Below are 14,396 nucleotides of genomic sequence, written 5' to 3' on the forward strand. Positions count from 1 at the left end.
TGGACAATTATGAAAGCAAGTATTATTGTAGCAATGGATTGTAATTCTAGTTTTTGTTTTCCATATAATTTAAGAGTTTATTGCATTTAAAATAATTATTAGTTTACGTTTTTGGGCAGAGAATGTATAAGGATGAAATTTTTTGATCTCAACAATGCAAAGAGATGGGAACAGAGCTGTAAAAGAGTATAATTTGTGTATGATATTGTATTAAACTGGGGTAATTCAACATAAAGTGTTATAACTTTAGGATGTAATTCCTATGGTAGCAACAAAGAAAACAGGTATAGAATATTCACAAATAGAAATGAGAAGGACATTCAAACATTTCAGTATTAAAAATCAACTAATTATAAAAGAAAACAGTGATGCAAAAAATCAGGGTGAAAAAAGCCATAAAGCATATAGAAAATAATAGCAAAATGACAGAAGGAAATATTTCCTTATCAATAATACTTTAAATGTAAGTGAATTCAACTTTATATTCAAAAGACAGGTTTGCAGAATGAATAAAGACACATGATCCAAGTACAACAGGATATGAATTCTTCTCAAGAATGGGACTTGGGACATTTTCCCAGGATTTATCATATGTTAGGACACAGATTCAGTTTCAATAGATATTAAAAATAGACATTATACAAAATATCTTCTCTGACAACAATGGGATTAAATTAAAAATCAGTAACAGAAGTAAAACTGGAAAACTAAAAAATTTGTGGAAACTAAACAATATACTTTTAAACAAGCAATGGATCAAAGAGGAAATTACAAAGAATATTAGAAAATACTTAGAGACAAATGAGAACAAAACCACAACATGTGAAAACTTATGAGATACAGTGAAAGCAGTATAAGAATAAATTTTACAGCTATAAACACTTACAGTAAAAAATAAGAAATATCTCAAATCAACAACCTAACTGTTCAAGTAAAAGAACTAGAAAAAAATGGCAAGCTAAACTCAAAGCTAGGGGATAAAGGAGATAACAAAGATTAGAGCAGAGATAAACAAAAGAGAAAATAGAAAAAAATCAATGAAATCAAAAGTTGGTTATTTCAAAGGATCACTAAAATGGACAAACCTTTAAATGTATTAAGAAAAAAAGAATACTCAAATTACTAAAATCAGAAATGAAAGTGATAACATTGCTACTGCTACTACAGAAAGAAAAAAGATTACAAGAGAGTACTCTAATTTTACACCAACCAAATGGATAAGCTAAAAAAAATGAATAAATTTGTAGTAACACTAAACTTACCATGACAAAATCATGAAGAAATAGAAAATTTGAAAATACATGTAACTAGTAAAGAGGCTAAATGGTAATCAAAACTCTTCCAACAAAGAAAAGCCCTGGACTTGATGGATTTGCTGATGCATTCTACCAGATATTTAAAGAAGAACAAACGCCAATTCTTCTCAAACTTTTCCAATAAAACTGAAGAGGAGGGAAAAGATCCTAATTCTGTGAGGCCAGTATTACCTTCAAACCAAAGTTGGACAAAAATATTGCAAGGAAGTATAGACCAATATCCCTAATGGAAATTGATGCAAAAATCCTCAACAAAATACTAGCAGCAAACAAAATTTAGGATCATTTTAAAAGACTTTGACCAAGTAGGATGTATTTTTGGAATGCAAGGATGATTCGACATATGAAATCAATCAATGTCATATAGCACATTAATAGAATGAAGGAAAAAAGCCACATGATCATCTCAATTAATGCAGAAAAATTATTTGATAAAATTTAACACCTTTTGTGATAAAAGCATTTAAAAAACTAAGAATAGAAGGAAATTACCTCAATATAATATAAGCCATATATGAAAAACCCACAGTGAACATTACACTGAATGATGAGAGACTGAAAGCTTTCTCTCTTAAATCAGGAACAAGGCAAGAATGCCTGCTTTCTTCACTTATTTAACATAATACTTGGAAGTTCTGGCCAGAGAAGTTAGGCAAGAAAAAATAAATAAAAAAGTATCTAAATTGGAAAAGGAGAAGTAAAATTATCTGTTCATAGATGATATGATCTGGTAAGTCTAAAACCCTAAAAACTACACACACACACACACACACACACACATGTGCACACACACATACACAAGACACACATACACAGAGTTAGAATTAATAAATGAATTTAGCAAAACAGCAGGATACAAAGTCAACACACAAAAATAAGTTGTACTTCTATATATTAGCAATCAACAGCCTGAAAAGAAATTATAAAAACAATTTCATTTATAATAGCATCAGAAATAATAAAATACATAGGAATCGATGTAACCAGTAAGGTGAAAGATCAGTATAGTGAAAACTACAAAGCCCTGCTGATATAAAGAAGACTAAAATAAATGGAAGCACATTTCATGTTCATCAATTGGAAGACATCACATATTAAGATGTCAATATTACCCAAAGCAATCTATAGATTCAATGCAATGCCTATCAAAATTCTAGTGATGATTTTTATAGACAAAAATTCTTCCTCATGCTTGTAATCCCAGCACTTTGGGAGGCTGAGGCGGGTGGATCACCTGAGGTCAGGAGTTCAAGACCAGCCTGGCCAACATGGTGACACCCCGTCCAACTAAAAAAATACAAAAAATTAGCCAGACGTGGTGACATGTGCTTGTAATTCCAGCTACTTGGGAGGCTGTGGTAGGAGAATTGCTTGAACCTGGGAGGTGGAGATTTTAGGGAGCTGAGATCTATTCACTGAACTGTAGCCTGGGCAACAGGAGTGAAACTCCATATCAAAAAAAAAAAGTCCTTTCTAAAATTCATATGGAATCTTAAGAGACCCCCAAAAGCCAAAGCAACCTAGAAAAAGAATAAAGCTGGAAAACGAATACTTTGTGATTTCAAAATTTACTACAAAGCTACAGTAATCACAACAGTGCGGCACTGGCATAAAGACAAACATATAGACCCATAGAATAGAATGAAGATATCAGAAATAAACCCTTACATATATGGTCAAATGATTTTTAATAAAAATGCCAAGATTATTCAGTGGGGGAAATGATAGTCTTTTCAACAAAAGGTTCTGAGAAAATTGAATATCCACTTGCAAAATCATAATGTCCAACTCTTCCCCAACACCGTGTACAATAATTAACTCAAACTGGAAAAAAGATCTAAATGTAAGACCCAAAAGTATAAAACTATTACAAGAATGCATAGGGCAAAAGTTTTACAACATTGGGTTGAGCAAATATTTTTTGAGCATGACACCAAAGGCATAGGCAAGAAAATATAAAAAAATAGACTTTATGAAAATTAAAAAAATTATGCATAAGAAAACAATATCAGCAAAGTAAAAAGGCAACCCACAGGATAGGAGAAACTATCAATCATGTGTCTGTGTGTGATAAGAGATTAATATTCCAGATATATAGCAAACTCCTAAAACGCAACAACAAAACATCCCAATTTAAAAATGGGTAAAGAACTTGACTAAACAATTCTCCAAAGAGGATATAAAAATAGCTAGTAAACACATAAAAATATGCTCAACATTCCTAATCATTATGGAAATACAAATCAAAACTACAATGTGATACTATGTAATACCCAGTACAATGGCTACTATCAAAACAAAAAAACAACAAAACAAAAAAACTTTGGTGAGGATTTGGAGAAATTAAAACCCTGTACACTGTTTGTAGAAATGCAAAAGAGTACAGCTTCTGTAAAAATCAGTATGACAGTTCATCAAAAACTAAAAATAGAATTGTCATATGGCTCAGCAATCCCACCTTTGGATATTTGTTCCAAATAATTGAAACCAGAGTCGTAAAGAGACATTTGTACAACCATGTTCATAGAAGTTATTCAGAATAGCTAAAATGTGGAAACAACCTAAGTGTCCTTTGACAGATGAATAGATAAGCACGACGTGGCCTATACATACAATGGAATATCATTTAGCCTTTAAAGGAAGGGAAATTCTGACACATGCTACTACATGGATGAAACTTAAGAACATTCTACTAAGTGAAATAAACCAATCACAAAAAGACAAATACTTTATGATTCCACTAGTATGAGGTACTTAGAGTTGTCTTAATTATAGAGACAGAAAATAAAATGTTTGTTGTCACAGGCTGGGGGGAGGGGCAATAGGGAGTTACTTTTTATGTAAATACAATATAGTTTCAATTTTAAAAGATTAAAAGAGTTGTAGAGATGGATGGTGGTGATGGTTGCAGAACATTATGAATGTATTTATTAACACAAACGTGTATACTCAAAAGTGGTTAAAATGGTAAATTTCATGTTATGTGTAGTTTAACATAATAAAAAATAGAAAAAAATCGACTTGGGCATTTTAAGGAAAAGGTTAAAAGAATTTCAGAGAAGGACTTTCTGAAAATTTTCTTCCTTTTCGTCTTTTTCTCTATTTATTGTCCTTTCTCTTTTCTTTTTATCCTTCTCTTTTTCATTTTTACTGTTTCCCAGTCTTTTTCTCTGTATCTATTTCCTTCTTCTTGTCTTCCTCCAACATAACCTTGAGTGTGTGGTATTCATGGTAGGAGGTCTTTATAAGCTGAGGTGTGTCGGAACAAATGTAGCTTGGCTATAGTAACTCTAAAGGTTACTATAGAGTGAAGCAATGAATAGTGGACAACTAGGTAGGGGATAGATCAAAGAGGGTTGGAAATGCTTTGCTAACGCATGGTTATTCAGTCATTAAAGATGAGAAGACAGAGGAAATAAGATATATAAAACTTTTTCATTATTTTGAATGTGAATTTAGACCTAACCAGTATTTCTCCAGAATCCAGGAAAACAGAAATGTTTATTCAGGGTCATGATTACTCTGGTGAAAACATTAAGTAATAATGGTGAGCAGTAGCATTCATGTTGTAAGGACTCTGTCTGTGTCTGAATTCAGCTTTCAAATTTCAATAGATAAGAAAAGGTGAGGTTGGGTGCTGGCAAGGGAGGATAAAGAGAATTTTATCTTTCTATTTCCTCCTCGAGAGTGTTCTTTTCTTATAATGAATCCAACCCAACTCTTGCTTACTCACATACTTCTCTACCTGGATTTCTGTACTGAAGGTATCTGTTCTGCCTTTAAGGCTCCCAGATCAGAAGGTGTTCTTTCTCTTTCAGACTTTCTGTCTTACAAAAAAAGTTTTAGCAAAGTCCAACAAAGCCATAGTGCTTTTTAAAACCAGCTCTGTTAAAATCGTACCCAGGTAATTATAACTTCTTTAAAGGTGGCCATTCCTCTGGTAATATGTATTCACACTAAAAAAAGATATTTTGAAATTCTTTAACAGCATATTAAAATGCAAATCGGTCTTCCTATTAAAGATTTCTGGAAGTTCTCTGACAACACATTTAAATGCAAATCGCTAAAGTGTAGATGCTAAAATTAAAATGGAGAAACATAATACACCTCCATGAAGGCGCTGAAGCTTTTATAGGCAAAGAAGAAAGTACCCATTGGTTTCTTGCACTCTCATAATTCTCAGGGGCTGTGACCAGGTCTGGACAACCACACACCTACGAAAACAATCCTACCTACCATCTGCTCCTCCTTTTCTTACACTTAATTATGCAAGATGGATCTGAGCAGAATAGGCTCATTACACCTAATAACCAGAGCACTTTCTTCCTCCCATGTCATGTTGCCTGAGCAGATACGGGAAAGCAAAGCTGCAGACCCATTGGTACTATTTACTTTTGCAATGCTGCCTTGCCCTATATACAGCCCTTTGGAGATTTCTCCCCTTTCTCCCACTCTCTCTAAAAGTGTATTGTTACAAGAGGCGGATCCCCATGGCAACGACACAAGTGAAGGCTTTCCCCGTTCTGCTTTTGTGACACCACAGGGTCCTTCTAATTATTCCAAAGAGTGTCATGGGATTCTCAAAACAAAATTAGTTTTAATTTACTCTGAATTTAAAAATAAACATGTGCCATTCTGGTTTGGGAACACTGGTGAAGGATGTGGGCTGTGAGAGGGTGGTGGTGGGAGTGAAGTTAAATAATGAAATGAGGATCTGCTCAAAAGACTTGAAAATTTAATGTTAGAGATCATTTCAGGACTGTGTGTTTTCTTAAGAACAATGTGAAATGTACTCCTAATCCCTAAAACGTGGCTCCCAGATTAATAGTCTTAAAACAAGCTTCACTATGAGAAAAGCCTTTCTTGGCAAGGTTGGGTATTCTATCCTGAAATTGTTATTCTAGGTGATGTCCCTTTAGGACGTTTCTAAATGGTCCTGGGAAATTTTTCTGATGAAATGAACAGGTCTCTTTGGTGCTCTTCACTGGAATTACTGTTTGAAAATTAATTTCTAATTATATAAATAATACATGAATACATTGTCCCTTAAGTTCCTTTGCGTTAAACCCTTCTCTTCCCCGCACAAAGTAAATCCTATTATGAATTTGGTATGTATCCTTGCAGATAATTCTAAGACACATTTATAAACAATATTGTAAGGATTGTGTGTTTTTTGTAAAAAGAACGACATCATTCTATAATATAATTTTTGTCTTTTAACAATATCTCTTAGGAGGTTACCAGTGTTGATGTTTATAGCTTTAGTTCACTTATTTGCCTTTGGTATTATGTCACAGTTAATTTGGCCAATTCCTGAGGGTTGGACATTCAGATTACTTAAAATCTTTCACTATTACAAATAATACTGCAAGGAATATTTTTGCATGTGGTTCACATTAGGGTAAAACCTTAGACATGGAATTATTCTGATGCTCATGTTTTAAGAAATTTGCTTCTTTCTCCTAGTCCTCTAGTTTTGGCAGAGACCCAGGAACATTCTTTTTTGACCACTAACTTTTGATCTCCTGAAAAGAAAGTTTTCATTCCCTATTGAAACTATCTCACTGGGTGTGGTGACTCACTCCTGTAATCTCAGCACTTTGGGAGGCTGATGTGGGTGGATCTCTTGAGGTCAGGAGTTCAAGACCAGCCTGGCCAACATGGTGAAACCCTGTCTTTGCTAAAATATAAAAATTAGCCAGGCATGATGGCTCATGCCTCTAATCCCAGCTACTCAGGAGGCTGAGGCATGAGAATCGATTGGACCTGCAAGGCAGAGGTTACAGTGAGCCAAGATCATGCAACTGCATTCCAGCCTGGGTGACAGAGACAGACCCTGTCCAAAAAAACCCCAAAAAAACAAAAAAAAAAAAAAAGAAAGAAACTCTATCCCATAATCTATATAAATTAAAAATAACAGTATCACAAGAAATTATATCATAATGACAGTTATATTCTGTATTTTATCCACAGTATGTATGACAGGGTGTGAAGCAGAGCTCTGAATGTAGAGTTAATATCATTTTTTTTCAGTGTTGCTATGTAGCCATAGATTTTATATTCTTCCCTGTGGGTGAAAAACTTACTATCTATTTTTCCCCTAAGTGTTTTATTTTTGTTTGAAAAAGTTTGCTGTAGGGCAGAAATAACAATTTGCAATTGCATAGTTCTTTGTGCTTTTTGGTGAGTCTCCTAGTTTGAAAGTGTTGAATTGTCTTGTGAATTCAGGAAATGTAAATAGCTCAACACTGATGATGATGATGATGATGATGATGATGATGATGATAATGCTCCATTGGGCTGATCACAATCTTTGCTGAAGAAAAACATCATAAACTGCTAAATAAATTCTTTTTGTAGGCCGTATACTAAGCTTAGTAGGAGAACAAATAGTCAAGCATTTGCAAAATGTAATTTCAATCATTGACTGCTAAGCTTGGAAAAGAACTCAGACCATCTAACAACCTCATATTATATCCAAGAAAATTCAGTATCAAAGAAATAATATATCTGGCCCAAGATCACTTAGCAAGACAGTGGCAGGGCCAGCATTATCAATTTGATCTTTTAAAATTAATTTTTGAAAACATTTACCTTGCATTTTGCATTCCCATCAGAATAAGAGTTTAGTTATCTACAACCTTGTTAGTACTCACTGTTGTTAGTGTTTAGATTTTAACTATTTTAATAGGTGTGTAGTTATAGCTCATGATGTTATTAGTTTTCATTTACCTAGTGACTAACGATGTTAAGCATCTTTCATGTGTTTGTCATCTGTATATCCTCTTTGGGGAAATATCTGTTAAAAACTTTTATCTAGTTTTAAATTGCGTTATTGTTTGATTTCTGTTACATTTTGAGTTTTAAAAAATTGATATTTAGAATATAAACACTTTGTTAGGTATGTTATTTGTGGCTATTTTCTCTCAACATGTAGCTAGTCCTTTCTTTTGCTAAATTTCTCAGAGCAAAAGTTTTAAATTTTGATGGAGTCACATTTATCAATGTTTTCCTTTATGGGCTGTCCTCTTGATAGTGTATGTAAGAATTCTCTGTCTAACACAACATCTCAAAACTTTTATGTTGTCTTCTAAAAGTTTAATAGTTTAACATTTTCATTTAACTATAGAATCCATTTTAAGTTCACTTTAATGTGTGAGGTAGAAACTTTTTTTTTGTATATGGATGTGTAATTGCCAAGCACCATTTGTTAAAAAGGCTATTCCTTCTCTATAGACTGTCTTTTAGACTCATCAAACAATTTTGAGTGTGTCTATTTCTAGAACCTTTAGTTTGTTCTATTCACGTAACCTCCTTTTATCAATATCACCTTGTCCTGTTTACTGTAGTGTTAAAGTGTTAAAAAAGTGTGATGCTTCCAACTTTTTTCTTATTTTTCAAAATTGTTTTGACTATTTTTGTTTGTCAGCCTTCTTATTAAAAAATTAGAAATGGCTTGTCATTACCTCCAAAAATAATCCTGCTGAAATTTGGATTAGAATTGTACTATACCTATAGATCAATTTCGGGGAGATTTGAGGAAAATTAAAATTTTAAAATATTGGTTTCCAATTAATGAGATATCCCTCTACTTAAGTTCTTTAGTTTCTTTCATCAGTGGTTTGTAGTTTTCAGCAAAATATTTTGTACATATTTTGTAAGATTTATCCATAAGTATATCATTTTGGGGAGATTTTTTAAAAACTTATTTTCCAAAAGGTTATTGCTTATTGTAAAAAAATAAGATTGATTTTTGTGTAAGGACCTTGAATCCATGACTATGTTGAATTCACTTGTTGAGTCTAAGTGCTTTATTTGTAGACACACTGATACTTTTTATGTGGACAAATACTTTGCCTATGAGTAGAGACAGTTTTATTTATTCTTTCCTAATTCGTGTCCCATTTTTTTTCCTTTTTGTGCCTATTTCAATGACCAGGGATTCAAGTATGATGTTGAAGAGGAGTGGTAAATGTGGATATCCTTATCTTGATCTCCATTTTAGGGAGAAAGTATTCATTCTTGGCTGTTAATTATGATAGTAGCTTCATGTTTTTATTGAGATCCTTAATCAGATTAAGAAAGATGTTTTAGTACATTTTGAGCTGCTAAGACAAAATACCACAGATTGGGTAATTTATAAGAAACAAATTTATTTCCTCATAATTCTGCAGGCTGGGAAGTCCAAGATCAAGGCATTGGCACCTGACAAGAACCTTCTTGCTGTGTCTTCTCATGGAAGATAGTGGAGGGGCAAGAGAGTGTGAGAGAGAACAAGAAGGGGCCAAACTCACTTTTATAACAAATCCAATCTAGTGGTAATGATATTAATGCATTCCTGAGGGCATAGCCCTTGGGACCTAATCATTTTTTAAAAATTCTGCCTCTTAACACTGTTGCATTTGGGATCAAGTTATAAGCACAAGTGATTTGGGAGACACAAACTACAGCAAGATCTCTTCTATTTCTCATTTGCTAAGAGTATGTTAATCATAAATGAATCTTACTTTTTTTCCCCATCTATTAATATGATTTATATGATTTTCTTCTTTGGTGTATTAATATGATGGAGAAATCGATTTATTTTCAAATAATAAATCTACCTCGCATCCCTGAAATAAGCTTCACATTTCTCAGCCCAGCCTATACTTCTTTTACTGTATTACTGGATTTGACTATTTAATATTTTGTGGAAGAATTTTTTGTTTATGTTTATGAGAAATATGAGCCTCTAGTTTTCATTTCTTATAGTTTCCTTGTCTGGCTTTGACATATCAGAGTAATGCTGGTATCATAAAATGAGCTAAGTAGTATTCCCTCCTTTCCTATTTTCTGAAAGGGATTGTAAGGAATTTAAATTATTATTATATTTCCTAACTGATTATTAGAATTTACCAGTATAACCATCTGGGCCTGGGAGTTTTATCTGTTGGAAGTTTATAAATTATAAATTAAAGTTTTTTTAATAGATGTATAACAATTCTGGTTACCTATTGTTTCTAGAGTAAGGTTTTGGCAGTGTGTATTTTAACTGGTACCTTTTATATAGCTTGTAGAATTTATGATCATAAAGTTATTCTTAGTATTCTCCTATACTTCTTTCAATGAGTAGAGTCTGTAGTGATATATTCTGTTATTAATAATTTGTGTTTTCTCTCTCTTTTTTAGTCTGGCTAGAGATTTATTAATTTTGTTGACCTTTTCAAAGAATTTACTTTTAGTTTAGTTGGTTTTAAAAAAATGTTTTCCATTTTATTTTTATTATTTACTTCCTACTAATTGCTTTAAGTTCTATATGCTGTCCTTTTTCTTGTTTCTTACAGTAGAAACTTCAGTTATAGAACTGAAAATTTTTTTAGTTCTAATATAACTTTAAATGTTATACATTTTCTTTGAAGCACTGCTTTAGATGCACTCTGTACATTTTGATATATTATCTGTTCATTTTCATTCAATTCAGAATATTTTCTACCTTTCTTCCAGATTTTTCTTTGACTCATGAACCATTTAGAAGTGTGTTGTTTAGCTTTTCAAATATTTGGGGATTTTTCAGATATCTTTCTGCTATATTCCTGTTTTTATGCTCTGAGAAAAATACCTTGTATGATTTCAATTTAAATATTTTGAAGTTTGTTTTTCTGAAAGCATGTAGTCTGTCTCATTGAATTTTCCAAGTGTACTTGAAAAAAGCATGCATTTTGCTATTGTTGAGTGGAGTACCTGAGGTTAATTAGGTCAAGCTGATAAATAGTGTTGTTCGGGACTTCTATATATTTGTTAATTTTCTTTCTACTTGATCTTTTGATTACAGAGAGATAAGTGTTGGAGTTCCCACCCATAATTGTGGATTTGTCTATTTTTTCTTTCTGTTAATGTCCATTTGTGCTTTATGTATTTTGAATATTTATTATTAGGTACAGCATACTTAGGATTTTTATGCTGCTTTGGTGAATTTTATGTCTTCTTTTATCACTTTGTAATGTTCCTCTTTACCTCTGGTGTGATATTGTGAAATATATATTTGGTCTTTCTCTTAGTTTTCTGGCATATAACTCCTAAAATACTTAAAATTTCTGAAATAATAATAATATGTTTTATAAGCTAGGGAGATAACTGGTAGATGGCAGCTGGTCATCAGAAAGACCAAAGCAAGATTAGAGGGTTGAGACTTTCACCCCCACCTCCCAATCCCTAGGAAATAGAAAGGGTCTGAAGGTTGAGTTGATTACCAATGGCCAGTGATTTCATCAATCATGTCTATGTAATGGATCCTCTATAAAAAACTAAAAGGATGGTCTGGAGGGCTTCCATATAGCTAAACATGAGAGATTCTTGGAGGGTAGCTCCCCAGAGAGGACATAAAACTCCATGCCCCTTCCCACATGCCATGCCTTACCCATTTTTTTTTTTCATCTGGCTGTTTATCTACATTCTTTATTATATCCTTTATTAATAAATCAGTATGTGTAAGTAAAGCATTTCCCTGAATTTTGTGAATTTGTAGCATATTAATCATATCCAAGGAGGGGGTTATGACAATGTTGATTAACAGTCAATTGATCAGAAGTATAGGTGATAACCTACTATTTGCATTTGACATCTGAAGTTGGGGGCAGTCTTGATGACTGAGAGGAAGAAACAACCTCCACACAACTGGTTTCAGAAGTGTTGAGTGTTGTGTTGAGTGGAGAGTAGAAAGCTGGAAAAACACTCTTGTTTTTCCTATCTCTTATCTGTTCATTTTTCTCATCCTGAGTCTACTATGTCTAATATTTATGTAGCCCACTCTTATGACTGGGTCTGACTTTATGACAGAGAAGCAAGAGATAAGTAAGAAAGACTTTTCAAATCACAGGGGCTCCTTTTTCCAGTTCTCTGGTGATAGAGAACTATATCCTCTCAGATTATCTAAAAATCTGCAGGAGTGTAGGGTCATGACTGAGGCTTGCCTTGGCCCAGCCAAGGATAATAAAAAGAAAAATTAAACTAAATCATTATTCGCTTCACTGTATCCATTTTCCACAGTGGTACCCTTTCCTGGTACCCTGGCCACCAAAAAAGTGAGAATTGGATTTGTCTTGTTTTTAAGTTACATCTGCTGCATGGTCTTAGGATTCAGGCTTTTGTGGAGTTTAAGCCAGGAGATATGAGGTAAATAAGTAGGAATGTCTCCACCCTGTTGGTTAGACCACGAGTTCTACTATTTACTTTTAGTGTAATCAGATAGTTGCCTTCTGCATGCTGTCTAGCAGTTTTTAGCCATAATCAGTGGGAGAAAAAGTATGGAGTGAATTTATTCCATCTTAGTTGGAATCATCATCTCATCCACTAGGTTTTATTTTCATTTTACCCCAAACTACAGACAACTCAGAAGACTTTCCCACTACTGTATGTCCCTTTGGTCAAAAATATCTTCTTAATTGGTTCTGTTATTATGCCTAAAGTCTCTATATTATGTACTACTTTAAGCAAATATAACTGATACAAATGCAATACCCAAATATTTTCACCTAATTATGCCTTTGTAAATTAGCTTAATAGATAATTACCTGCATAGATCATAACCTAGAGATAAGAATAAAAACAGGGACTGAAATTTCTTGATGGAAATGAGAAAGGAATTCTACAGAATTTGGTTTTTCAAATCCTATTGTTTGGTAAGGCATGAAAAAATGTATTCCTGAGCAAATAAAGGGCAAATAAGGACTTTCATTACCTGCAGATATAAATCAATAGGTACTAGGTTGTATCAGTAAGTATCCATTTGGTTGTGATCACAGAAATCTAACAGTATATTTGGTGTAAGCTGAAAAGGAACTATATTTAAAAATCCAAGGATAATATGGCCTCAAAAATGGCTAGATCCAGTTACTTAAATTATTCAGCCAGAAACTGTCTTCCTCCTTTTCATGGCCTGTGTAGCTTTCTGTTCTTTTAGATGGATTATCCCTATGATATGATAAAGTCACTAGTTAACTCCAGATTCCTAATCTCCCCTCAGAATGACTTTAGCAAATAGAACATCTTTCTCAAAATTGTAATTGAATTTCATAGGTTCACCTTGATTGGCCTGGATTGGGCCACTTCCCCATTGGTCAGGCCTACGTCTGGAAACAGGAAGTGGATTCTGCCCTTGCAAATAGTATGCACTACTAGTGAGAAAAGGGTAAATGCTCTAGGAAATTTGAGGTCCTGCAGGCATAAGAGGTCATTGATTCTAGAGTGACAAAACAAGAGCTATCCACTATGTAGGCAATGTTGAAAGCAAGATGGAAAACTATGAAAAGAAATCCTTCCTATTTCACAGTGTGGCTTAGAAGCCTATTTTTTGTTAGAAGAAAAGCTCAAAGGTTGGTTTTCTAAAACTCTAACAGTAACAATTCTCTTGAATCCAGAGGAGGAAGTGAATATGCTGAGTTTTTGTAGTCACTGATTTTAGCATTGACATGTATAGTGAATGCCATTCTCCAGTCATATTGAATGCAAAAGACAGTCCATGCCTCTTTTTTTAAAACTAATTGCTACCTGTTGTAACTATATTTTGTTACGTATAAAAACTGTAAAGAACAAGTTTCAACTTAAATAGACTGCTTTTCAACATGAAAAGTATATCAGATCTACTTTTTATGTCAAAATCTTTATAGCAAAGGAAAAAATCACTAGGAATTAAAAACAGAACATTGGTTAAAGACAAGAATTTAGAAGTAAAAGAGGGTGGGCATTTCTAAAGTTATGGGTGCCTCTTTCTCCTCTTTTAAAACTCTCACCATAAACTGGTTTCCTCAAGATTCAGAGTCAAGGGTCACAGCCTGAATCCCCAAGTGACCATCTGAAATATGCCATCACAGAAGCACCTCGGGTAAACTACCACTATTCAGCTGGCAATAAGGCATGGAGGTGAGAAACTTTGACACAGAGTTTGCTTCACAAAAGATCTAGTCCCTACACATCAGAGAAGTTTGTAGGATCCTGTGAAGAAGGCCTTGGCAAGGAGTCATATAAGATTGTTGCTGCAGCTGCTGCATCACAAAACATTTTCCTGGGAACCAAGAAAGAGACCAGAGAATGAAGTAAGTTTCC

General features: G+C 33.5%; 1 protein-coding gene across 4 annotated transcripts in view; it reads left to right on the forward strand.

Moving 5' to 3' along the window:
• Positions 1-14,396, forward strand: part of KCTD16 (potassium channel tetramerization domain containing 16) — a 303,937-nt gene that overhangs the window by 98,280 nt on the left and 191,261 nt on the right. The gene's annotated exons all lie outside the window — the stretch shown is intronic.

The sequence above is a fragment of the Sapajus apella genome, unplaced genomic scaffold, assembly GCF_009761245.1.
Source record: "Sapajus apella isolate SASKATOON/1434 unplaced genomic scaffold, GSC_monkey_1.0 scaffold1, whole genome shotgun sequence".
NCBI lineage: Eukaryota > Metazoa > Chordata > Mammalia > Primates > Cebidae > Sapajus > Sapajus apella.